Below are 26,350 nucleotides of genomic sequence, written 5' to 3'. Positions count from 1 at the left end.
CTTTGACTCTTGGTTCAAGGTTATAGACGATGACATTCATGTCATATGCCATGAGCAGCGCGAGATGCGAGGTTGGATCTTCCAAATTTTAGAGGGAGAGCGCCAGCTCACTAAGCACTTTAATTAGTTTGTCATCTCCTCTCGTGGATCATCCTCACAGACCACCACCGCTTCCTATTCCATTGCATCGCCTTCTGCAGCTTTTGATGATCTGTTTCGTTTTTGATCATGGACACTTGTTTTATTTCTGTAGCTTGTTATTTTGCTTTACTTTCTGCATGTGTGTTTGTTTAATTCTAATAACTTGGGAAGGGTTATGCCCTACCAACCTTGTGTCGAACTTTATTTACTTTTATCTAGTATGTGTGTGTTTGACTACTCCCTAGTATTCAATCTTTGCATTTAAATTTTTAGTTGGAATGATGATGGCCCTTTTTTCCTTGCAGGGCATTAAGGGTGCTTGGTGAGCCTCTCCACATCCCATGGAAGCCGGACCCGACATGTATAGTTTGCCATACTTTGTGTTCAGGTCACTCTTTGCCAATTGCACAATATAAACCGAGGAAGTTCGTTTTCACCCTCCTTTATTGTTTTAATTGCATATATTTCTTTGTTTTTCATGATTAGTATACATTAGGGATAATGTACAACACTAGGTGAGGGGATGGGTGTATTTCATGTATTCGGGTCACTATTTGCATGCTAGTGTTACCCATGATGGCTTGTTCATTCTTGTAAAATTCTTCTAGCATGGATTATTGATTGATGTAAGTTACATGCTTTTTTATGTCTTATTGAATCTTGTTTCACCTCTAGTATTGTCTTGTGCACTGAATCTTGTGTTGATGTCCTGGGAATAGCCAACATAACTACTATAACTCTCTTGTATGCTTAAACACACAACTTTGAGTACTTGGCTTTAGAATTCTAAGTTCTTTCTTTCAATGAACTCTTAAAAAATTCTAAGTCTTGTTGAGCTAGCCCTAGTTTTGTGACATGTAGAGTAGTCTGAAGATGTGATCTAGGGTGAATGTGAAAAGAAAAAGAAAAAGGAGTCTATGTCAGTATTTCTCTGCTAGTGAAGCATGAATGCGCCTATGTAGACTGTAATCGATTAGTTTGGTGGCTATTATGCCTAACCAGCATGTTCACCCTCTAGAAAGATTATTTGTGCAGAGTCTACATTAGTCAGACTAAAAAAAAACAAAAAAAAAAACAAAAAAATGAAATGAAATGAAAATAAAAACCCTAGTGATCTTGTTGACTACCTATAGAGGTTCTAAGAAGGAAAAGGGAGTTAGTTCAAGTTTAAGAGTTTGAAGGATCTTACTTGTTCATTGGAGTAGCACTTAGCATTCTAAGACCCAGTATTCTTTCTTTGTGGAGTGATTAGCATCTAGAGCTGTACTAATTGAAATCAGTAGGCTAAACCAGGTCAGGGTAGATGAGATAGAAGGTTCACACACATGGCACAGACATATAAGAGGTGAGACAGGATCTTTCTTTTGAGCTTACTACTTGTAAGTCAACATCTGCATATCATTATCCAGTGCTTGTAGATTCTTGTATTTATTTGAGCAGGAGGTAATACATTTAGACACTTATTATTCTGTTTGTTTTTCATGATTTGTTTACTTGGAGACAAGAAAAAGCTTAGGGGGGGGTATTTGATAAATGTCTAAATGTATGTATTTTTGTATATGTATTTTATACTTCTAGCATGTATTTTTATAAGAATGGATGCCCTTTTTGTGCTTAATTGACTATTATTTGCTTTGCATGGCATAAAAGAGCCATGGAGGGCACGAAGATATGATTTTGGTGGAAAAGAGAAGAAAACAAGGTCGCGGTATTGTAGAGTATTTACTGTAGCAGATTACTATAGCTGGAGTAAGGTAGCAGTGGTATTGTAGTAAGATCACTGTAGGAATCACTGTAGCACATGGAGAGTTTTTGAGTCAGGAATTGATCTAGGCCATATGGACTCAATGCTACCCAGGATTAACCCCGTGATTGTTATTGTAGCAAGAGAAGCCATTATCTTACTTGATCTATACGGCCTCAATGAGGCCATCATTGACCCCTGGATGGCTCATCTTGGAGGGAATTTGATCTCTTTTTGACCCCTATACGGCCACTATATGGCTGGGACACATGGGAGGTATAAAAGCACATATGTGGAGATGAAAGGGAGCATTTTGGTAGCCATAACTTGGGGAAGAAAGGAAAGAATGAGGACATTTTGAAGAAGGAGATTCTTGAGGCTAGAGAGGTGACCAAGAGCTTGAACTTCAAGGGGAGAGATTTATCACCAAGGGAGGAGGAGTCAAGGATCATTCGGCACTCATTTGGCTAGAGGAAGCGTTATTTGGCTGGCCTTGCTCTTCGTCCTCATCATTTGGACTAGGGAGTGTCATTTATGAGCTTGTTTCTTATTTTTAATGACTTTATTATGTTTGTTTGTATGATGGCACACTAGACCCCCAAAGCCACCGGATGTAGGTAAACTTTCGGGGGTTCATCATGTATTTTGGATGATTTGTCTTTAATTGAAATGTTTGGGTTAATTTATGGTTTAGTTCATTGTTCTTCATGCCTAGAATTACTTAATAGAGAGGTCCATAGTTCTTATTTGAGTTGTACATGTAGATGTGACCTATTCATGTGTATTAGATGCCTAATGAACTAAAAGGGTTGTACTTATATCGACATGCCAAGAAATTTGATGTTGGTAGCCCCTCCGAACCATAAGGATAAACTTAGGGTAAGTGTGTCCTTATCTCGGGAGTTCCTTGTACTTAATGCAATTATAGGGATGTTAGTTAGGGAGAGATCCCTATCAACATTCGTATGGGATTAGGGTTCAATCACCGAGAAATTGGGATTGGACTAATCTTGAGATCCTTCGGTCTAAATCACCATTGCTTGCTTTATTATGCATCCATATATCATGATAACCCCTTAAGAGGATCCTTATCCATAGCCCTCTGTATCTCATTATTGCTCTTGTAATCACTTGTCTTGCTCTGTAATTCTTATACTTGTAATTGTTTACCTTCTTACATGTATTAGAGTAGTTCACCATGCTTAAATCGTGAGGTTATATAATAGGTGATGGAGGAGTAATAGGAGCTTCTTAGTCCCATGGAATATGATCCTTGTACTCTTGCACAAGGTATTACTTGACGATCCCGTACACTTACGGGGAAACAATCAGGTACTTGGACTTGTAAACCCTTAGGATGATATTGTTTCTTTGACCTTTCTATTATGTTTGTTTAATTAATGTCGTTAATTGAGTTCCAATCTTGAATGCTTGTTGAATGGGTTTTCCCTTATAGTTAAACTAGGGTTGAGAGCCTACATTGGTAATCCTTGTGAGTGAGTGAGACACCATGAGGGTTAGACAAAACAAGATTGGAGAGGATCGAGAGGTTGAGTCGAAAGGTAGCGGAACGTCCCCTTTCCCCTTTAGTGTGATTTATCCTACCTTTGTGTTCCAAGAGTTTTTTTGCGGTCACAATAGAGTGAAGTGCTAAGAGAGGAACTCCGCTGGGGCTTAGTTGCGTAAGCAACAAAGTGAAGCATTGAATTAATCCTTGGTGCTAAGGCATAATTATGATTAGGGATCTTTTGCTTGGACCAAATGGTTAGATCTATGTTAGAAAATATGGTTTATCACTTGAAGTTCCCAAAGTATTAAGAAACTTTACACAGTGTGAAGTGTTGAGACTGAGAGATTTCTCAGCCGGGGCATAGTGTAGGGTTAATAATGGTTGAGCTTAGGTTTGGGACCGTGTATTCTAGGATTTCTATGACTCATTAAGCATCAGTTAGGAGACATAATAGTTGGTTTTGCACTTGAAGCAATTGTCCTAGGGGGAGCAATGCCCGGGTGGCCCACTTTCTATCCATTGCCTTTTCTCTTACTTTTATAGCGTATCTCTTCCTTCTTTTTTCTTTATTTCAATTTTCATTGATTTTGCTCACACCACTATTAATTCATCTTCATTCTAGTTAAATAGCAATCTTTATGTTTCTAATCACTCTTCCCTTATGGATATGACTACCCACTCACCAGGGTATTATTACTTCGACAAACCCGTGCACTTGCAGTTCACATGCAAAAGGGCATTGTCAAGTTTTTGACGCCATTGCCGGGGAATAGGTTTTTAAGAAACACTTTGTACTTTTCTATTTTAGCTATTCACCATTTATTCTATTTCACACTTTCTTATTCTTCCATCATTCTTATTGTTTTTCTTTCTTTGGTTCCAGCTCCAAGTTATGATCGAAGGGAATTCTTCGACATTGGTTGATGGAGATCCTGAACTTGAATGAACACTTCATAGAAGGGAAAATAAGCTATGCAATAACAGTCAATCAAGCTGAGGTAGAAGGTGAATGGTCAGATAATATGGAAGAACAAAATGAACAGCAAAGGATACTATCAAATTATCCCAGACTCACAATTCTTGGCACACAGTCTAGTATTGTATGACCACTGATTACAGCTTAGAACTTTGAGCTAAAGCCAGTATTCATCTAGATTATACAAAAATTAGCACAGTTTAATGTTTTGGCCAATGATGATCTGAACAACCACATCAAAAACTTCTTAGGTGTATGACATGCTTAAGATTAATGGAGTTTCGAATGATGCTATCAGATTGAGGGCCGTCACATTTTCCTTGAAGGGGAGAGCAAAGTAGTAGCTACATTCATTACCTAGAGTATCGATTACTACTTGGGAGGAGATAGTAGAAGCTTTTCTTGCCAAATATTTCCCTCCTAGAAAATCTGTGAAGCTCGTGAATGAAATTTCCTCCTTGGTACAAACGGAATTAGAGTATATTTTTGAGATATGAGATAGGTTCAAGGAGCTCCTGTGGAAATATCCTCAACATGGGTTCCCCGAGTGGATGATCATTCAAAATTTTTACAATGGGTTGAACCCAATCACAAGACAGTTACTTGATGCAGCAATAGGAGGTACCTTAGAAAGCAAAACCCTTGAAAAAGCCTGACATCTCATTGAAGAAATAGCTATGAATAGTTATCAGTGGAACACAAGAGACAAAAAGAAGGTAGCCGAAATTCATGAGATCGATGCAGTTACTTCATTGGCGGCCCAGGTTGAGTCATTGAGCAAGAAGTTAGATACTCTAACTTCTCCTAGAGTGGCGGCCTTGACTAATTACACTGGGTGTGGGGGGAGGACATGCTCTGTCTGATTACCTGATTTCTATTAGTGGTACATCCTCGGTGGAACAAGTGGATTTTGTGGGTAATGCAATGAGAAGCCAAGGTAATCCATATAGCAATACCTGCAATTTTGGTTGGAGGAGTCACCCAAATCTTTCATAGAATAATCAAAGGTAACAAAAGGCCATGGCACCACTGGGTTTCCAACAACAACAAAAAGCCCAAAACATGGAGAATTGAGTATAAGGCTTGGAGAGCCGGATGACCAATCTAGAGAAAGCTTTGACCAAGTTCATCGAATCATCGCATACAAGGTTTCAGTTGGTCGAAGCTGCACTTCGCAACCACACCGCATCACTGCACAATTTAGAGAATCAAGTGGGGCAAATTGCGAAGTCGTTATCGGCGAGACCTCAAGGAAGCTTACATAGTAACACCGAAAAAAATTCAAGAGAACATGTGAAGGTGATCACTTTGAGAAGTGGTCATTAGGTTGAGGGTAGGCTTCTGAGTGAGAAGACCAATGTGGAAGTACCCGAGGTCATGGAGTTTGAGGAGAGAGCCAAAGAGAAGGAGATGGTACCCCCACCTTATAAGCCAAGAATCCCTTATCCCTTGAGGTTCAAGAATGACCAAAATGATGAGTAATATAGGAACTTCTTGGGTCTATTCAAGTAGCTACACATCAACATTCCATTTGTAGAAGCGTTGTCTCAAATGCCTCACTATGCAAAGTTTTTAAAGGACCTCTTGACCAATCAAAAGGAAGTTGGAACAGAGTGCATTTGTGATTCTAGATGCTTCATGTTCGACAGTGTTGCAAAAGAATATGCCAAACAAGAAGAAAGACCCCAGAAGCTTAATCATTCCGTGCAACATTGGAAATTTCGGTGAAGAGAAGGCATTGGCGGATTCAGGGGCTAGCATAAATGTCATGCCTTGTTCTTTCAAAAGCTAGGCTTGGGAGATCCTAGGCCCACTTAGATGATACTTTAATTGGTGGACAGAACGGTGAGATATCCGAGGAGCATCATCGAAGATGTACTTGTGAAGGTTGACAACTACATATTTCATGTGGACATTGTAGTGTTGAATATCGATGTGGATGTTGATGTTCCTTTGATACTTGGGAAGCTGTTCTTACGCACTTCCAGGGTTCTTTTTGATATGGATGGCGGGGAGTTGACTTTACGAGTTAGGGATGACGAGCTTACATATCGCCTCGCCGAAGCCATGTGACATTCTCTATACTTTAATAATACTCTTTACTTTCTTGACACTACCGATGAACTAATACATGAATATGTGCAGGAAATGATGTGTCCGAACTCATAACGGGGTTACTAGACCAAAAGGTGGAGAATGAGGAAGTTATGGCACTTGGTCTAGAGGAAAAGTTACAACCTACCTCGGGGATAATGAAGAAGATAATCTGAAAGATAAAGCGTGCAAGGAGACGTCACAAGGAACACCACAAGGTTAATGGGAAGATGCAAAAATAGAGTATGGGTGACGAACCCTTGTGCGGTAACAAACTCGATAACCCTTCCTCTACATTCAAAAGATTATTTTCATCATGCTTTCAGGTTATGGGTAAGTGGGAAACCTTCATCTATGAGTCCCAATGAGGTAAGAAGAGGTACATCAAGCTTAGTGACGTTAAACAAGCGCTTCTTGGGAGGCAACCCAAGTCTTTACTATTTTTCTAGGTTTTAGTTTAGTACTTGAATGAATAAGTGCTTGAGTGTTGGTGGCTTGATTTTTACATGCTATTGTTGTGCTTTTCTTGTGGATCGTTGGTGTTTTCATGTGCTAAATTGTGTTTGGCAAAGTTTCTTGGTCGTTTGAGCGTTTTTTCATGATTCTCGGGATAATTTTGTATAGTAAATGCAGGTTCCGTATGTGTATAAGTGTGCAGAAATCTTCTGTAGAGTCTGTAAGTTTTTCCAAGTCATCTAGAGAAGACACACGGCCGTGTGGAATTTTCACACGGGCATGTGTTTCTGTTTAGAGTTCAACTTCTATATCCCGAGAAGATACAGGGGCGTGTGAATGCCCCTGTGAATGACCTTGTGGCCGTCATATGCCCGTGGGGAATTTCCACACGGGTGTGTGTTTCTCTGTAAAGTTCAGAGCTATATCCTGAGAAGCTACAGGGGCTTGTGCCTGCCCTTGTGGATGACCCTGTGAACTACACATGGGTGTGGGTAATTTCAACACAACTGTGTTAAACTCTGCAGAGAAGTTCTCCTTCATCCCGAGAAGACACAGGGGTGTGTGGGTGCCTTATACATCAAACATGAGTTTCCAAAAGAGTTCAAAGAGTGAGTAGTGCAACAAGTGTCAATCGGGCAAAAATTCCTAGAAATTCAAGCGAAAACTAGAGCATGAAAACATTAAATGTTAAAAATTCTCCTAAACTCAAGAATACAATCAATGCAACTAAGGTGAACCGCCATTGTCTATGTGAGCATGTATATCAATCAAAACTAGTATAAAAGAGATGCGTGCACTATGAAACTCCCCCCCACACTTAAGTTGTACATTGTCCCCAATGTACACATGCAACCTCATTCATAATGTAAATCAATTAAATTCAGATGTGGGAGAAGCAATCAAAACAATACTCCCCGGACTCCTAGTTTTGCATTTGTTGGAGCTAAGTCCTTGGGAGTGTTGTTCCAATGGGTTGTGAAGCTCACACGGCCAAGTGCCGAAACACCTTGGCCGTGCCTATGACAAAGTCTCAATTCCCATGATGACAAGACCATCTGCACGCATACACGAGGGGGTTCAGTGAAGCTCAATAAAAACAAAAATAACTCGAGTATATAAAAGATAATACAATTAATATAACTCGAGATACAAAATGAAAATAAACTCAGAAGGAAAGTCCTTTCAGAGTATACAAGTCCAAAATAAAATGCGGAAATAAAAGACGAGGAAAATAAAATCAAGTGTCGATGCTGCGCTTTGGATCCTCTGCTGCTGCTGGTGCTAGATCAAGGGGTGCTGGTGGATGTGGTGAAGGAGATGCTGGAGGGGCTAGGGGTTTGCTTCTCAATAGCTATTGTAAGAAGTCGAAACGGGCCATCATATCGACATACTGTGCTGACTGTATCGACCGCATCTCGATGATCTCAGACTGCAATACACTCACAGTGCTCTCGAGCCTCTCTATATGATCATAGGCTCCTGAAAGGCTATCTGGGCATCCTTAGGTCTTGGTCGCCATCGGTGCGGAATCTTCCACTGCATCCCTACCACCCTCGGCGCTCTCAGTGGTGGTAGTGGCTAAAATGTAAGCTCCATGCCCATATCTGTGCACCACTCCAATCATCCTGAGAGTATCGAGTCCAAGCGGAGAGGGAATAACTGTTTGATTGATATCCCGAAGAGCATCACTGAGACCCAACCCCAGAATAAGTCTAGTAATGTAGGGACCAACAAATAATACTCCTACTCTCCCAGTTTTGGCCCTGGTATTGCATGTAATCCACCACAGCGTGCCCCAGATAAATAGGCACGGACCTAGCCATGGAATACAAATAAAGTAGACTCTGTCTGCTCAGAGTACTAGTGTTATCACCTCGGCCAACCACAGATCTGCTAATAACAGCGATAAAATATATGTAGCTCAGCCGAGACAAACATGTGGCCTTGAATACTCCCGGTTCATGCTGCCCCTGTTCGCATAAGACCTGGTAAGCCTGCTGTGCGCTCAAGATGCCAAAGTAATCTGTTGGTAGATGTCCATACTCCTTGGTTTCTATATATGCCTCGTCGTAGAAGCCCATACGAACTAAAAACTCAGAAATACTCATAGCAAATTGACGAACAAACACTCTAAACTGTATCTCATCCACAAACTCAAAAGACGCCAGCACCTCCAAGGTCAGCGGCCGGAAAACTGGCTCTCATATAGACAACAACCTCTGTCAGCCTCCTACGGCCATCAGCGTCTCCAACTCCCTGATTAACTCATCACCCCACTGGACCCCACTTAACACACACAAGTCCATGAACCGGGATTGGCCAAACCTAAGCCTCTATAGCCGCTCGAAACGAGCTTGATGTTCAGGATTCTGAAATACAATGTATTCTAACTCGGGTGAAGGCTCCCTAGGGCGCTTGCCTTCTTGCCTCCTCGAGTGCGGTGCCATTCCTGAGATAAATGAAGAAGAAACGATCAAATAAACTCAGAAACAACATACTGCAGAATTCCACACGGGCCTGTGGAAATTACCCACTCCCATGTGGATCTGCGGGGTGTGAAAACCTCAAGGTTGTGCATTAATTCTCCAAAAATTCAACTTAAAACCGCCCCTAAGGACTTCCTAAACATGCATAAGATATTATATCATGAAAATTGGCACAACTCAAGATCCTCAATCCAATAAAAACCCAGTATTTGCGAAGAGAAAGAGGATAAGATGGGTTACCGATGACATAAATGATAGTACTCCAAAAATCGGCATGAAATGTGAAGAAAAATCCTCCAAAACAACAGTAAAGGCCCGGGAAATTGATCAGGAGTGGTTTTTGGGTGATTAGAGATGAAGATGAAGAGAATCCACAAAGATTTTTAAAAAAAATTCACGTCTCTTGGAATTCTGCGCATCCATACGGGCGTGCGGAAATTACACACGCCCGTGTTCCTCCACAGGAAAGCTTCACAGGGGCAAGTGCACACCCCTTTGTGCTCTCGGGAAAACACTCGCTACCTCTGAACGCAAATACACGGGCGTGTGAGATATACCCATACCTGTGCGGCCGACCCATAAGGGCAACCGCACGTCCCTCTGGCTGCTCTGGACATCCGAGTAAAATTGCTAAGTGTTCCGCATGCCCATGTGGAAATTCTACACGGGCGTGGGCATTAACAAGCCCAACTCACAGGGGCAAGCGCACGCTCCTGTGACTTCTCGGGATGAAGAAGGCTCCTCTGTAGAGATTCGCAAGGGCGTGCAGAAATTACCTACGTCCCATGCGATTTTCACAAGTTCACCGACAGGGGTGAGTCCACGCCCCTGTGTTCTTTCAGGAAAATCTGCCAGTCTCTGCAAGAATTCACATGCCCGTGCGGAAATTACCCACGGGTATGCGAGGATTGCATGGTCGTTCACAGGGGCGAGTCCACGCCCCTGTGCCTTCTCTGGATGAGCTCGCAATACAAAACCACGGGCGTGTGTTAATTCCACACGCCCATGTGTTTTCTCTGGATACCTTAGAAAATTCTACAAGCTCTGCAAAAAATTTTTAAACATGTTTACACACTCATAGCCTGCCCCAATATGCAATTTACACCAATGAAAAACATGAGAAATAGCTCAAACAACCAAAACTTCACCAAATTCACATGAAAAACATATGATGAACTTGAAAACCCATGATAAAGTCACCACAGAAATATAAAACATCAAGACACCAACATTCAACATTCAACAATTTATTCAAGCAACACTAAACTACTAAATTAAGAAACCAGTAAACACTTGGGTTGTCTCCCAAGAAGCGCTTGTTTAACGTCACTTAGCTTGACATACCTTGTCTTACCTTACGGGGGCTCATAGATGAAATTTTCCCTCTTACCCATGGCTTGGAAACATGATGAGCAAAATATCTTGAGGGTAGAGGGTGAATTGTCGGGATTAAGACTGCCTAGCAATGATTCACCCAATTTGTTCGGTTCACGCACGTCTCGAACAGCCTTGGAGCATTTTTGATGGTGTCTCCTAGCCCTTTTTAATTTCCGGAGCACCTTCTTCAAGATCCCCGGAGTAGATGGTAATGCTTCCGTCGAACCAAGCATCATGATCTCTTCATTGTCCTCCTTTTGGTCAAACAAGCCTTCGTATGGATCTGGATTGAACATGTCTTGCATGTATTCATCAATAATCTCATCAGTAGCTTCTAGAAAATACAAAGTATCATCGAAATCAAGAGAATGCCGCATGGCTTCAGCAAGGCGGTATGTGAGCTTGTCATCTCCAACTCTCAAAGTTAGCTCTCCGCCGTCCATGTCAATCAATGCCTTGGAAGTCCGCAAAAACGGCCTCCTAAGTATCAAGGGTACATGCACATCCTCATCGACGTTGATAAGTGCTTGAGTAGACATATTTTTATATATGTTTTACATGCATTGAGCATCATTTTTACCATGGTTTATGTCTCATATTGTGTATTTGGTGTTCTTTTATGCATATAGGTTGTGTGAAGAGTAAAGAGGAAGCAAAGATAGGCTATAAAGACACAATGTTGGGAGTTCTTATTCAATTCAAGGACCAAGACATGAGAGGAGTTCATAAATGTGGAGATGTGTGCCAACTTCCAAGAAGATTCAAGTCAATTTACTAGTTGGAAGCGCACAAAGGCAGCCACATCTTCATGTTCCTTCTCTTTGCGAAGATTGCAAGACCTCTCAAAGATACGTCGATGAAGAAAAGTTTTATAGCCTACCACATAGACGTGTGCCCGGACATGTGGCCTCAAGAGAAGAGTGTTTGGACCGCGGTTTGTGAAAAGCACTGTAGCAAATTTACGCTAGCAGTACTGTAGCAAAATTACTGTTCATGCGCGCGTGAAAATTTCTGCAGCCCACGCGGCCGCATGGAAAATCCACACGGGCGCATGAGGGCACGTGACAGGTGCGATCTAAGGCCTATAAATAGCCATTTTGCCCTATTCTTTCTCATCTTTTGTGCGGCTCTTGAGGGATGAGATGGCTAGGGTTTGGAGAGGAGATCTATGCGGCTTTGGAGGCGCTTCGTCACTAACTTTGATCGATTCCTCCTCCGTCATAGCATCAAGGAAGCCACCGGTGAAGCTAGCTTCGGAGTGGGTCCTTCAAGACGTCGAAGCTCTCCATCAAGGCCATCAGTTCCTATATAAGGGGGTTTATTTCTATGGTTTTAATGTACTTTCATTCATTGATGGTGTGTTTTGTATGTTGCTCCATGGAGAGCTAAAACCCTAGAGGGTATTTGGGCTTGTGAACCCTAGGATTCTCATCTTTCGTGGATTTGCTTAGTGTTTCTATTTAATTCGAGTTTGATTAAGTTTTAATCTTCTATTCTCATTGCTTGCTTGTTTAATTAATCCTTGTGGTTGATTGGATTTGCATGATTTGTTACTTTGATGTGAGAGAGGTCTCCATTAGAGTTAGAACTTTAAGGTTAAAGTGGGTTGAGAGGGTGAGAAATGAGATAGTGGAGTGTCCCCTCTCCCTTACGATTGAGTGTATTCTATCTCCGTTCCTTAAGCTCTATGCAACCATATTTGGTGTGAGGCGTGAGATTGAGAGATTTCTCCACCGGGACCTTGTAGGGGGTTAGGATCCTTCGCCGGGAATTAGGGTTGGATCAATTTGTAGGAATCGGATACACCTTTTGGAATCCCTAGAGTGCTTTGCAGTCATATATGGTGTGAGGTGTTGAGATTGAGCGATTTCTCCACCGGGACCTCGTAGGGGACTAGTATCAGTGATCGGGAGGCCAGATCCGATTATATTTGGATTTCCACGACTTAACTTACTCATCATAGAAACACTTTGCTCATTCGGTACCTAATACCTGAATCGTAGGGGGAGCATTGCCCAAATACCCCACTTTTACTGATTGAGATCTCCATCCATTTAACCCTTGCATATTCGTCTCCGGTATTCATTTCTTCGCACATTAGATCACCACACCTTTCCATTTATCATTAGGTTAGAAAGCAGAGAAAAAGTTAGTACTAGTAGCCCTATTCCCTGTGGATTCGACTACCCACTCACTGGGGTAATTATTACTTCGACACCTGTGTACTTGCAGTTTACACGCATATTCGGATGCGTGTCAAGTTTTTGGCGTGGTTGCCGGGGAACAAGATACTAGGAACGCTAGGACTTTGTTGCTCTAGCCACTTATCTTTTTCTTTATTTTGTCTATTCCACACTTTCTTTTTCTTCCATTATTCTCATCGATTTTTATTTTGTTTTCATCATTTTCACTCTATCTTCTTCCACCATTCTATTTTGTTTTATTTTGTCTTATTTACTTTTTCTTGCATGAAGCTTGAATGATGATTAATCCAGTTGTAGATTTATATTTTCAGGTTGATGTACTCACTAGAAAAATTGATCAATTTATCAATGTTCATCAACAACACAATACATATTGCATCAACTATCATTCAAATCAAAGGAGTTACCCAAACCTCTTATGGGATATTGATGGACAACAATGGGAAGCACCTCAACAAGAACTTCATTGGGATGAGAAAGTTGAAGAAGATGTACTTCGGTTGGAAAGAGTGTTACCGAGATTTATTGAAGCAACCGATGCCGGTTTCCAAAATATTGAGGCCACATTAAGTTGTCATGAGATCTCCATCAAAAACATTGAGCATCATTTAGGAGAGATCTTGGACATGCTTGCTAAAGAAAAAAGAAGAATTTGAACAAGCAAGGCAAGTATTTCCGGGACATGATGAGGCCATGAGCATAATTGAAGAAGTTGGGCAAATTGAGTACATTGGTGTAGAAAATGAAAAGAAAGAAGTTGAATATCATTTTGAGATTTTGGATTGTGTGAATGAAGATTGTGCTTGTGAGCGAGGGAATTTTCAAGGGGATTTGCTAGTCTCATGTTCCTTTCAAGTTGAAAATACACATGAAGAAGCAAATCCTAAGGTTATGGAACAAGCATCTTTCTTTAGGATTGATCAACTCTTACAATGCAAGAAAGAGACTTTGGGAAGGGAAGAAGATGTGGGTAGGAGATTGAAGCCATCCAATGACCCACCTATGCTAAGGTTTTAATGTACTTTCATTCATTGATGGTGTGTTTTGTATGTTGGTCTATGCAGAGCTAAAACCCTAGAGGGTATTTAGGCTTATGAAGCCTAGGATTCTCATCTTTTGTGGATTTGCTTAGTGTTTCTATTTAATTCGAGTTTGATTAAGTTTTAATCTTGTATTCTCATTGCTTGCTTGTTTAATTAATCCTTGTGGTTGATTGGATTTGCATGATTTGTTACTTTGATGTGAGAGAGGTCTCCATTAGAGTTAGAACTTTAAGGTTAAAGTGGGTTGAGAGGGTGAGAAATGAGATAGTGGAGTGTCCCCTCTCCCTTACGATTGAGTGTATTCTATCTCCGTTCCTTAAGCTCTATGCAACCATATTTGGTGTGAGGCGTGAGATTGAGAGATTTCTCCACCGGGACCTTGTAGGGGGTTAGGATCCTTCGCCGGGAATTAGGGTTGGATCAATTTGTAGGAATCGGATACACCTTTTGGAATCCCTAGAGTGCTTTGCAGTCATATGTGGTGTGAGGTTTTGAGATTGAGCGATTTCTCCACCGGGACCTCGTAGGGGACTAGTATCAGTGATCGGGAGGCCGGATCCGATTATATTTGGATTTCCATGACTTAACTTACTCATCATAGAAAAACTTTGCTCATTCGGTACCTAATGCCTGAATCCTAGGGGGAGCATTGCTCAAATACCCCACTTTTACTGATTGAGATCTCCATCCATTTAACCCTTGCATATTCGTCTCCAGTATTCATTTCTTCGCACATTAGATCGCTACACCTTTCCATTTATCATTAGGTTAGAAAGCATAGAAGAAGTTAGTACTAGTAGCCCTATCCCCTGTGGATTCGACTACCCACTCACCGGGGTAGTTATTACTTCGACACCCGTGCACTTGCGGTTTACACGCAGATTCGGACGCGTGTCAAACGTCTGGCACTATGAAGTCAACTGGAAAAATGTACTTGTCCATCTTGATAAGTACGTCCTCGATGATGCCTCTCAAATGTCTCACCGTTCGATCCGCCTCAAATGTCTCACCGTTCGATCCGCCAATTGCAAAGTCATCCGAGTAGGCCTAGGCTCGCCTAAGCCTAGCTTTTCAAAGAAGGTGTATGGCATGATGTTGATGCTAGCCCCTGAGTCCGCCAATGCCATTTCTTTACCTAGATTGCCAATATTACACGGAATGATGAAGCTTCTCAGTTCTTTCTTCTTGTTCGGAATGTTTTTTTGCAAAACCGCCGAGCAAGATGCATCTAAAATCACTGAAGCACTCTCCTCTAACTTCCTTTTGTTGGTTAACAAATCTTTCAAGAATTTTTCATACTTAGGCATTTGGGTCAATGCCTCAACAAAAGGAATATTAATGTGGAGTTGTTTGAACAAACTCAGGAACTTCTTGTACTGTTCATCCCCTTGGTCATTCTTTAATCTAGAGGGATAAGGGATTCTTGGCTTCAAAGGTGGGGGTGTCATCTCCTTCTCTTTGCTTGCTCCCTTCTAAACCTCTATAAAATCGGGTGCATATTCATTTGGCTTCTCACTCGGAAACTTACCCTCAACCTCACGACCACTTCTCAAAGTGATCGCCTTCACATGATCTCTAGGGTTGGTCTCGGTATTGCTCGGTAAGATTCCATGTGGCCTTTTTGATAGAGATTTCGCAATCTGCCCCACTTGATTTCCTAGATTATGCAAAGCGGCGGTATGGTTGCGAGTGTAGCCTCAACTGATTCAAACCTTGTATTTAACAATTGTACAAACCTAGTCAAGGCCTTCTCCAAATCAGTCATTCGGGTCTCCAAACCTGAAACTCTGTTTTCCACATATGGGCCATGTTGTTGGAAACCCGGTGGCCCCATGGCCTTTTGCGGACCTTGGTTGCTCCACGAGAAATTGGGATGACTCTTCCAACCCAGATTATAGATATTGCGATATGGATTTCCTTGATTCCTCATACCATTACCCACAAAATTGACGTTCTCAACCGAGGGTGCATCACCAATAGATATCGGGCAATCGGAGGGAATATGTCCTCCACCACACCCGGTGCAAGTAATCACGGCTACTACTCTGTTCGAAGTTAGAAGATCTAACTTCTTACTCAATGATTCCACTGGAGCCGCCAACGAAGTCACTACATCTATCTCATGGAGACCGTCTACCTTTTTCTTCTCCATGGCATTCCATTGGTGGCTGTTTAACCCTATTTCTTCAATTAATTAACGGGCCTCATCGGGGGTCTTGCTACCTAAGGTACCTCTTGCTGCCGCATGCAAGAGTTGCCTTGTACTTGGCTTCAGACCGTTGTAAAAGGACTGAACAATCATCCACTCCGGGAATCCGTGTTGCGGGTACTTTCTCAGCAGCTCCTTGAACCTTTCCCACGTCTCAAATAGAGACTCCAATTCCAATTGTACAAAGGAAGAGATCTCATTCGTAAGCTTTACAGATTTTCCGGGTTGGAAATAACGACCAAGAAAAGCTTCTACCATCTCCGCCGATGTGGTAATTGATGCTCTAGGTAATGAGTGTAGCCACTACTTCACTCTCTCTTTCAAGGAAAATGGAAGGCTCTCAACTTGATGGCATCATTCGTTACCCTATTTATCTTCAGCATATCACACACCTCGAGAAAGTTCTATATATGACTGTTTGGATCCTCATCAGCCAAACCATTAAACTATGCAGATTGTTGCAATATATGGATGAATGCCAGCTTCATCTCGAAGTTCTGAGCTGTAATCGGGGGATGCACAGTGCTTGATTATGTCCCCAATGATGAAGGTCTGGTATAATCGGATAATGTTAGTAGCTGCTCATTCTATGTTGCCATGTTTTCAGATTTTTCTACTTCTAAATCAGCTAGATTAGACTGTTCTCGCACAGGTTCTTTCCCTTTTCTTCTAAGTATACGTTCGAGCTCAGGATCTCCTTCAGTCAGTATAGAGGGGTTCCCTCAGGTCATAACTTGGAGCTGCACCCAAAAAGAAAGAAAAAGAAATCAGAACGATGATAGAATAAGAAAATATGAAATATAATGAATAAATGAATAGCTAAGAAAAACAAAGTGCACGGCAACGGCGCCAAAAACTTGACACATCCGTATATGCGTGTAAACCGCAAGTACACGGGTGTCAAAGTAATAATCCCAGATGAGTGGGTATCGTATCCACAAAGAGTAGGGAATAAAGACACTTAAGTTGTTTCTTAACTAATGTGGAAAATGAATAGTGATATGTGTGAGAAGATTCAATTCTCAAAAGTAAAAACAACAAGAAAGAGAGCACAAGTAAAGGAGAAGGTAAGATAATCGATAAAGATAGGGTACCCAGATATTGTTCCGCCTAGGACAATCGTTTCAAGTGCAAGAAACCTCTATTATGCTTCCTAAATAATGTAATAGTGAGTCGTGGAAATCCTTAATTGATTAGTGCCAAATCTAAGGTCAACCATGCCTAACTCTATACATGTCCCGGAGGAGAAATCGAACAATCTCAACACCTCGCACTCGTATAGAATTGCAATGAGCTCTAGGGATTCCAAATGATAAACCCTATTCCTATGTATAGACATAACCCTTTGGTCTAGGTGAAAGATCCCTAGCCACAATTAAGCCCTAGATGCTAAAATCACTTCAACACTTCACTCTGTTGCACTCGTAACTAAGCCCTAGCGGAAGGTCATTTCTTAGCCCATTCACTCTACTATGGCCGCAAAGAACTCTATGAACGTCGAGGTAGGATAGATCACACCGGAAGGGAAAGGGGACGCTCTACTATCTCTCGACTCATATTCTCAACCCTCTCCAATCTAGCTTTGTCTAACTCTTATGGTGTGTCACTTACTCACGAGAGTTACCAAGAAGAACTCTCAACCCTAGTGTCAGTCTAGGGGAGTATTCATACAATCAAGCATACAAGATTGGAACTCACAAAAAACATCAATTAATTGAAAGCATAATAAAGAGATTCAATGAAACGAATACATCCTAGTATTCACAAATACCCAAGTACCCAGTAGGGTTTTAGCTCTCCATGGAGCTAGATACAATCAATGAAATCGAATGTAAAAACAAAGCATACATAAAAAAACCCCTCGTTGTCATGGTGATGGTCTTGTGGAGAGTCCTCTACTTGTCGCAAGGATCCCTTTGTCCGGCCTAGGATACACCTCGCCGGATCGGTGCCGACGAAAGCTCTCCCACTAACCTTCTTCCAAATGGCGAGCGATGTCGGAGCCATAGAACCTCTCCAAAGCCCTAGCTAATACCTCTCAAAACCCTAGCCACAGTCCTCTCTCAAGTTGGGGATGGAGAAAAGAATGCTGAAATCGGTTTTTAAAGGGCTGGAATCGGGATTTCACATGCCCGTGTGAGTGCCCCTATGGATTTTTCACATGGGCATGTGGATTTTTCCACACGCCCGTGTGGATTCTCTGTTTTTATATTTTTTTCAGCCGACTGTGAACAGTGCTGGTACAGTATTCTTGCTACAATTTTTTTGCTATAATACCCTACTACAGTACCGACCCGAAATACTCCCGAATCCATGCTTTCATCGAGTTAACGCAAACGGGCACACGTTTATGCCATGGATTGCTTTGCTTCTTCAATAACGGACATGTTAGTGGAGATCTTGTTCTATATGCACAAGTCGGAATGCTTGAATGTGACTGCACTTGTGCCCCTCCAAATAGTTGTGCTAACTCGAATACGAGGAGGTTGGTACACATTCCTGCATATCAAACAAGACCTTTGTCTTCGCGTTTGAACCTCATCAAAATTTCATCCAAATTGGTCTATTACGACTCACATTGGCTTCTTTCTCTCATATTCAGCCTCACAACCATACCTGCATGAAAGTAACATAAATACATACATATTAGTGTTAAAACCCGAGAAAAGTAATGCTCAACACATGGAAAGAGCACTTCGTATTCTTATCACACAAGCACTCATCAAAGAGCTACCACCTCAAAAATGTGAAAGGTACTGTAGAGGCCGCTTCAGAAAGGGCTACCTTAGAGGATGTGTGAAAACTACTACAGTTTATTTTTCTTTGTTTTGTAAATAAATAAGTCCCTTATACTTAGAACTTTGAGGAGTATATGTTGGGTTGACTTGAGTGAGTTTACACACACTTACACGATTTTCGGGTTTGTTGTCCTTTTCTATTCAAGTTTTTAGCTAGAGCATTGATTTTTCGTATTCGGTGTTGAAATTTCCCGTTACTTGTAGAATGCTTCTTTTGCATACTTTTGGTGAACCTAACGCCAAGCATTTTCAATATTTCCTTCTTCTATCCTTCAATGTTTTAATTTTTCTTGAGGGCAAGTAATCTTAAGTGTGGGGGAGTTTGATAAGTGCTTGTGTATTAATAATATGAAGTATTCTTTTCTTTCAATGAGCATTACTTTCCTCAGATTTTATCGCTTATACATGTGTATTTGTGTTACTTTTGTGCATGTAGGGTTTTGGAGACAAGTATGGAAGAAAGAAGCCAAAGTAAATTGTGAATGCATGTTGTTGATGAAATCTTGGAGTGAACAAATGTGAAGACACAAGTTGGGCTCAAATACACGTGAGTGTGTGCCAACCTCCGTTGTGCTCAAGTGAACATGCAAAGTGGAGGGGCACAAAGGTAGTCACACTCATTGTTCTGACTTGTGCAAAGCTAGCAAGATTGTCGTCAAATGTGATTTTATTGAAGAAGCAACGCGATCTACCGCATAAATGTGTGCCTATTCATGTGGCCTCGATGAAAGGTGTGGTTTCAGGAGTATTTTGGCGGAGTATTATAGCAGGTTACTATAGGAAATCAATGTAGCAAAGTTACTGTAGTAATCACTATTCACATGCCGCAGAAAATCAATTCCTGCAGATTCACACGGGCTTGTCGAAATTCTATACGCCCGTGTGGATGGCCGATTCCAACCCTATTTAAGTCGCAATTTCAACTCATTTTGAGGATCCTTTTCTCATCTTTTGCCCATCTCTTCACCATCTTTGGAGGTGCTCGTGGCTAGGGTTTAGAGGGGTTATGGCTAGGCTTTTAGAGTGGTTCTATAGCTTTCAACACCGCGTTCCTTCAGAAGAGAGTTATTGGGGTAGCTTTTATTGGCATCGATTCGGCGAGGTGTGCCCTAGGCTTGACACAGTAACCTTTGGAGAAGACGTGGCCACTCCACAAGACCATCGACACGAATACCAAGGATGTTTTACTTATGGATTCCATGCTTTTACTTTTGATTTCTTTATTGATTGTATCTTACTACATGGAGAGCTAAACCCCTATTGGGTACTTGGACTTGTAAACCGTAGGATGATATTGTTTCTTTGACCTTTCTATTATGTTTCTTTAACTGATGTCTTTAATTGAGTTTCAATCTTAATTTCTTGTTGAATGGGTTTTTCCTTAGAGTGACACTAGGGTTGAGAGCCTACATTGGTAATCCTTGTAAGTGATTAACACACCATAACGGTTAGACAAAGAAAGATTGGAGAGGATCGAGAGGGTGAGTCGACAGGTAGTAGAACGTCCCCTTTCTCTTTCAGTGTGATTTATCCTATCTTTGTGTTCCAAGAGTTCTTTGCGGTCACAATAGAACGAAGTGCTAAAAGAGGAACTCCGCTGGGGCTTAGTTGTGCAAGCAACATAGTGAAGCGTTGAAGTAATCTTAGTGCTGGGGCTTAATTGTAACTAGGGGTCTTTCGCCTGGACCAAAGGGTTAGATCTATGTTAGGTAATAGGGTTTATCCCTTGGAGTCCCAAAGCTTTAAGCAACTTTATGTAGTGTGAGGTGTTGAGACTGAGCGATTTCTCCGTCAAGGCATAGTGTAGGGTTAATCATGGTTAACCTTAGGTTTGGGACCGTGTATTCTAGGATTTTCATGACTCATTAAGCATCAGTTAGGAGATATAATAGTTGGTTTTGTACTTGAAGCAATTGTCCTAGGGGGAGAAATGTCCGGGTGCCCCACTTTCTATCAATTGCCTTTCCTCTCATTTTTATAGCGTCTCTCTTCTTTCTTCTTTCTTTATTTCCATTTTCATTGATTTTGTTCACACTACTATCAATTTATCTTCATTCTAGTTAAATAGTAATCTTTGTGTTTCTGATCACTATTCCCAGTGGATATGACTACCCACTCATTAGGGTATTATTACTTTGACAAACCTGTGCGCTTGCGGTTCACACGCAAAAGGGCGCTGTTAGTAGAAAACTTGGTAACTCTCCCTCTACCTTGAAAAGATTATGTTCATCGTGCTTTCAAGTTGTAGGTAAGAGGGCAACCTTCATCCATGAACCCCCATGAGGTAAGGTCAGGTACGTCAAGCTTAGTGATGTTAAACAAACGCTTCTTTGGAGGCAACCCAAGCATTTACTATTTTTTTGGGTTTTAGTTTTATTCATGCATGAATAACAGCTTTATTGTTGGTGTCTTGGTTTTTACATGCCATTGCTGTGTTTTTCTCATGAATTGTTGGTGTTTTAGTGTTCTTAATTGTGATTGGCAAAATTTCTTGGTCGCTTGAGCGTGTTTTATATGTTTCTCTGGTCAGCCTTTCATGATATACATAGGTTGTGTGTGTGTGTAAGTGTGTAGAAATTTTTTGCAAAGTCTATAATTTTTTCTAAATCATCTAGAGAAGACACACGGGCGTGTGTTTCCATTTAGAGCTCATCCTGAGAGGACACAGGGGCTTGTAAATGCCCCTGTGAATGGCCTTGTAACGGTCACACGCCCGTGGGTAATTTCCACACGGGCGTGTGGATCCCTGCAGAGTTTTCAGACTCTATTCTGAGAAGACAGAAGGGCATGTGAATGCCCCTATGGATGACCCTGTGAACAACACACGGGCGTGGGTAATTTCGACACGCCCATGTGAAACTCTGAAGAGACTTCTACTTAATCCTAAGAGTACACAAGGGCATGTGAGTACCCTTGTGAGAATCTACATGCCCGTGTGGAATACTTAGTCGATTTCTTAGGAGGACAAAGAGGCCACAAGGGTGTGTGGGTGCCCCTGTGGGTCGGGCGCACGGGTGTGCGAAATTTCCACTCGCCTGTGTGAACGCGTTTAGAGTCAGTTAGAGGCTATCCCGAGAGCACACAGGGGCGTGTGTATGCCCTTGTGAGTTCTCCTATGGAAACATACGGGCGTGGGTAATTTCCGCACGCTCATGTGGATGTACAGAACTCAAAACTCCACGATTTTTCTTTATAAACTACTAGTGCCTTTTCATTTTCAAACATCTCCACACTCAGAGAACTCCTTCTTTTGCTCTCCTGACCTTGTCGTCATCTATTTGAGGGCATTTTAGGTTGTTTTTTGGCTGTTTTCAAGGTTTTCTTTTCCCATATCGTCACTAAGCCTTATTCCTCTTTTTCTTCTCCAATCTTGATTTATTTTGCTTAAACTGGTGAATATCATTTTGACTTCATGTTTAAATGGTTGATGCATGCTCTTAGAGGGATTTTAGACTTAATTTCTAATGTATTTTTTGGATTTTTAAACTTTGGCCGTACGGCTTCCACATCCTGAAGATCCACACGGGCATGTGGAATTTCCACATGACCGTGTGGATTTCTGCGGAATTAGGATTGAAGTCTATTTGATCAATTTCTCTTCAATTCTTCCAGATATGGCACCCAAGACCAAGAAAGCGACCCGTAAGAATCCCGGGAAGCATTCCACATAGCCGGAGCACATAGAATTTGTAATTCCCCAGCATCAGGCTCATTTTGAAAGATTATTGAAGCTGAAGTTTGGCCAATCTCATCTAATAGATCTGAGCCCTTTGAGAGAGATATAGTTAGGAGATGACATGACGAGCGGGGTGGAGGAGTTTCTTGCGGTGGGTAGTTGGTGGTGTTTGTTGTCGATCAGAGAGCATGCTATCCGTATATTGATACTAGAGGTTCTTGCCTCGTTCGAGTTTGACCGTTCGTACAGCAGCTTCTCGAGGATTGACGCCATACAGTTTAGAGTGTTTGGATAGTAGCACAGTATAAGAGTCACAGAGTTTTTTGTCTGACTTGGTTTATATGATGAGGCATTTACTAACACAGAGGAGTATAATCAGCTCCCGACATATTACCCTGGCTGTTTGACACCCTAGTGTGTATACAGAGCATTATGCGGCCAGGAACAGTATAAGCTAGGAGTCTCAAGGCAACATGCCTCTCCCGGCCAGCTTACTGTTACATCCACACCGTTCTTAGCTGATCCGTGAATGGCAGTGGTGATAGTATAGGGGTATTGAGTCGAAAGGAGCTACTATACTTGTATTCTATGGTACAGAGCGAGCTACTCCATCTTGGCCACATTTTAGTAGAGTACTTGAGACATTAGGGGCAGTATGCCAGGATGGGAGTGATCTTCTCAGGCCCGTACATCACTAAATAAATTATCAGGATGGGTTTGCTAGACGTGATCACGGGGGCCGAGAAGATGATAGTACCATCTTCTCTCGGCCTAGAGATGATGAGGCTCACGGGGATGATTCGCAAATATAGAGACAGAGTCTATGTGATGATCTTACCCCCACTAGAGATAGCCGAGGGGGAGACAGATGTATCAGAGGTGTCTCAGCTTGTGTAGGAGCCACAGCTGGAGCATATGGAGACCGTTTCACCCCTGCAGCACAAGAGCTTCCACCAGTGCAACTCTTTTCTCCTTCTCGAGCCTATGATCGCTTTAAGAGGCTCGAGAGTGTTGTAGGGGTACTACAAAGGGATTTAGCTGAGGTTCGCGTGACATAGGCCTCAACCATACAGAGGTGATGGCACATCTTGACATCCTATAGCAGATCTTAGAGCGAGATGTGACATCTACATTCGTGATGAGACCTCAAACTCCTCCAGCATCCCCAGTACCACTAGCAGCATCTCCATCACTACCAGTACTAGTTGATCCATCAGAAGTAGCAGGAAAGCCGACCGAGCAGTACAATTATGCTTGAGGCATCTTTTCTTTATGTGTTTTTTTGTTCCATATTTCATTTCTGCCTTTATTTTGGACTTATACTACTTAAAAAGGACCTTCCTTCTGAGTTTATCTTTTAATTTTAGTTTCTTCGAATTGTATTTAATTTTTATATCTTTATTAACTCGAGTTTATTTTGTCTTTGTTGAGCTTCACTGAAACCCCTTGTGTATACGTGCAGATGGTCTTGTGAGTCTCAAATTTGAGGATTAGTCATTAGCACGGTCAATGTAATATTCACATGGCCATGTGTGCTTCACAACCCGTTGGAACTCAACTGTCAATGAATATAGCTCCATCAAATGTACCATTAGGAGTTTAGGGGAGTATGATTTCAATTGGCCATCTCCACACATGTTTTGATTGCTTTATACTTCATTATGCTTACATATGTACATTGAGGGCAATGTACATCTTAAGTGTGTGTGTGTCGGGGGGCGAGGGGAGTTCACATTACACATGTTCTATACTTTTGCTTTCATTGTGCAAGCTTATGTAGCCAATGATGGTTTGGCTTAGTTGTAATACTTATATTCTTAAGTTTAGGAGAATTTTTAACATTGAATGTTCTCATGCTCTAGTTTTTACTTGATGTTGTTTAGGAATTTTTGCCCGATTGACACTTGTTGCACTACTCACTTATTAAACCTTGTGGAAACTCAAGTTCAATGTTTAAGTGCCTAAATTAGTTTATTTCTTTTTTACTTTCTTTAAAAAAAAGTTGTTTGTTCTGTGGTGCATTGGGGGTGGAAAGAGCTATCACCTATGAAGTATGAAGCTACTCTCATAAGTCGGTGATAAGTGCTTATGTAATAGTAATACAAAGTATTCCTTTCTTACATTAAGCATTGTTTTTCTTAGGTTTTATCGGTTATACATGAGTATTTGTGTTCTTTAGCGCATATAGGGTTGTGGAGACAAGTATGAAACAAAGAAACCAAAAGTAGATCGTTGATGCAATTTGTTGATGAAATCTTAGAGTGAAAAAACGTGAAGACACAAGTTGTGCTCAAAGACATGTTAGTGTATGCCAACCTCCGTTGTGCTCGAGTGAACATACAAATTGGAGGGGCACAAAGGCAGTCACGCTCATGTGTTCCGACTTGTGCAACACTAGCAAGATCTTCGTCAAATGTGATTTTATTAAAGACACAACACGATCTACCGCATAGATGTGTGCCCATTCATGTGACCTCGGTGAAAAGTGTGGATTTGTCAATCTACCGCATGGATGTGTGCCCATCCATAGTGATGTTCTAGAAGTTATATTGTAGCAAAGTACTATACACAGCGCGCTGAAAATTTGATTCCTGGAGATTCACACGGGCTTGTGGACATTCCACACGCCCGTGTGGATGCCCGATTCTAGCCCTATTTAATCCATGACTTGTAATCTTTTTCCAATTTTTTTCCATCTTTTCCCTAACTTTGGATGCACTCATGCCTAGGGTTTGGAGACGCTTTGACAAGATTTTTGGAGTGGTTCTACGGCCTTCAACACAATGTTCCTTCAAAAGATAGTTATTAGGAGAGCTTTCATTGGCATCGATTCGGTGAGGTGTGCCCTAGGCTTGATGAGGAAACCGTTGGAGAAGATGAGGCTACTCCAGAAGACCATCGACTTGGAATATGAGGGTGTTTTACTTATAGATTGCATGTTTTTACATTCGATTTCATTATTGATTGTATCTTGCTCCATGGAGAGCTAAACCCCTTGTGGGTGCTTGGACTTGTAAAGCCTAGGATGATTTTGTTTCATTGACCTTTCATTATGTTATTCTAATTGATGTTTTTAATTGAGTTATAATCTTGAATTCTTGTTAAATGGGTTTTCCCTTAGAGTGACACTAGGGTTGAGAGCCTACATTAGTAATCCTTGTGAGTGAGTGACACACCATGAGGGTTAGACAAAGCAAGATTGGAGAGGATCGAGAGGGTGAGTCGAGAGGTAGCGGAATGTGATTTATCCTATTTCTGTGTTCCAAGAGTTCTTTGCGGTCACAATAGAGTAAAGTGCTAAGAAAGGAACTCTGTTGGGGCTTAGTTGCGTATGCAACAGAGTGAAGCATTGAAGTAATCCTTAGTGTTGTGGCTTAATTGTGACTAGGGGTCTTTTTCCTGGACTAAAGGATTAGAAGATCTATATTAGGGAATAGGGTTTATCACTTGGAATCCCTAGAGTTCTAAGTAGCCTTACACAGTGTGAGGTGTTGAGATTGAGCGATTTCTCTGCCAGGGCATAGTGTAGGGTTACTCATGTTTGACCTTAGGTTTGGGACCATGTATTTCAGGATTTCCATGACTTATTAAGCATCAGTTAAGAGACATAATGGTTGGTCTTGAACTTGAAACAAT

The 26,350-nt window shown here is 41.5% G+C and overlaps 2 non-coding genes across 2 annotated transcripts; one reads left to right on the top strand and one right to left on the bottom strand.

Moving 5' to 3' along the window:
- Nucleotides 1-4,805: 4,805 nt before the first annotated feature.
- LOC120264126 lies at nucleotides 4,806-4,912 on the bottom strand. The gene has a single exon (XR_005537302.1). It is a non-coding gene; the product is annotated as a small nucleolar RNA R71 (small nucleolar RNA).
- An 11,431-nt stretch (nucleotides 4,913-16,343) lies between these two features.
- On the top strand, nucleotides 16,344-16,450 carry LOC120264077. Its single transcript, XR_005537256.1, has one exon. It is a non-coding gene; the product is annotated as a small nucleolar RNA R71 (small nucleolar RNA).
- The last annotated feature ends 9,900 nt before the right edge of the window (nucleotides 16,451-26,350 follow it).

This window comes from Dioscorea cayenensis, chromosome 6 (genome assembly GCF_009730915.1).
Source record: "Dioscorea cayenensis subsp. rotundata cultivar TDr96_F1 chromosome 6, TDr96_F1_v2_PseudoChromosome.rev07_lg8_w22 25.fasta, whole genome shotgun sequence".
NCBI lineage: Eukaryota > Viridiplantae > Streptophyta > Magnoliopsida > Dioscoreales > Dioscoreaceae > Dioscorea > Dioscorea cayenensis.
Note: the sequence above shows the minus strand (reverse complement) of the source record. Positions and strands in the feature narration are given on the sequence as shown.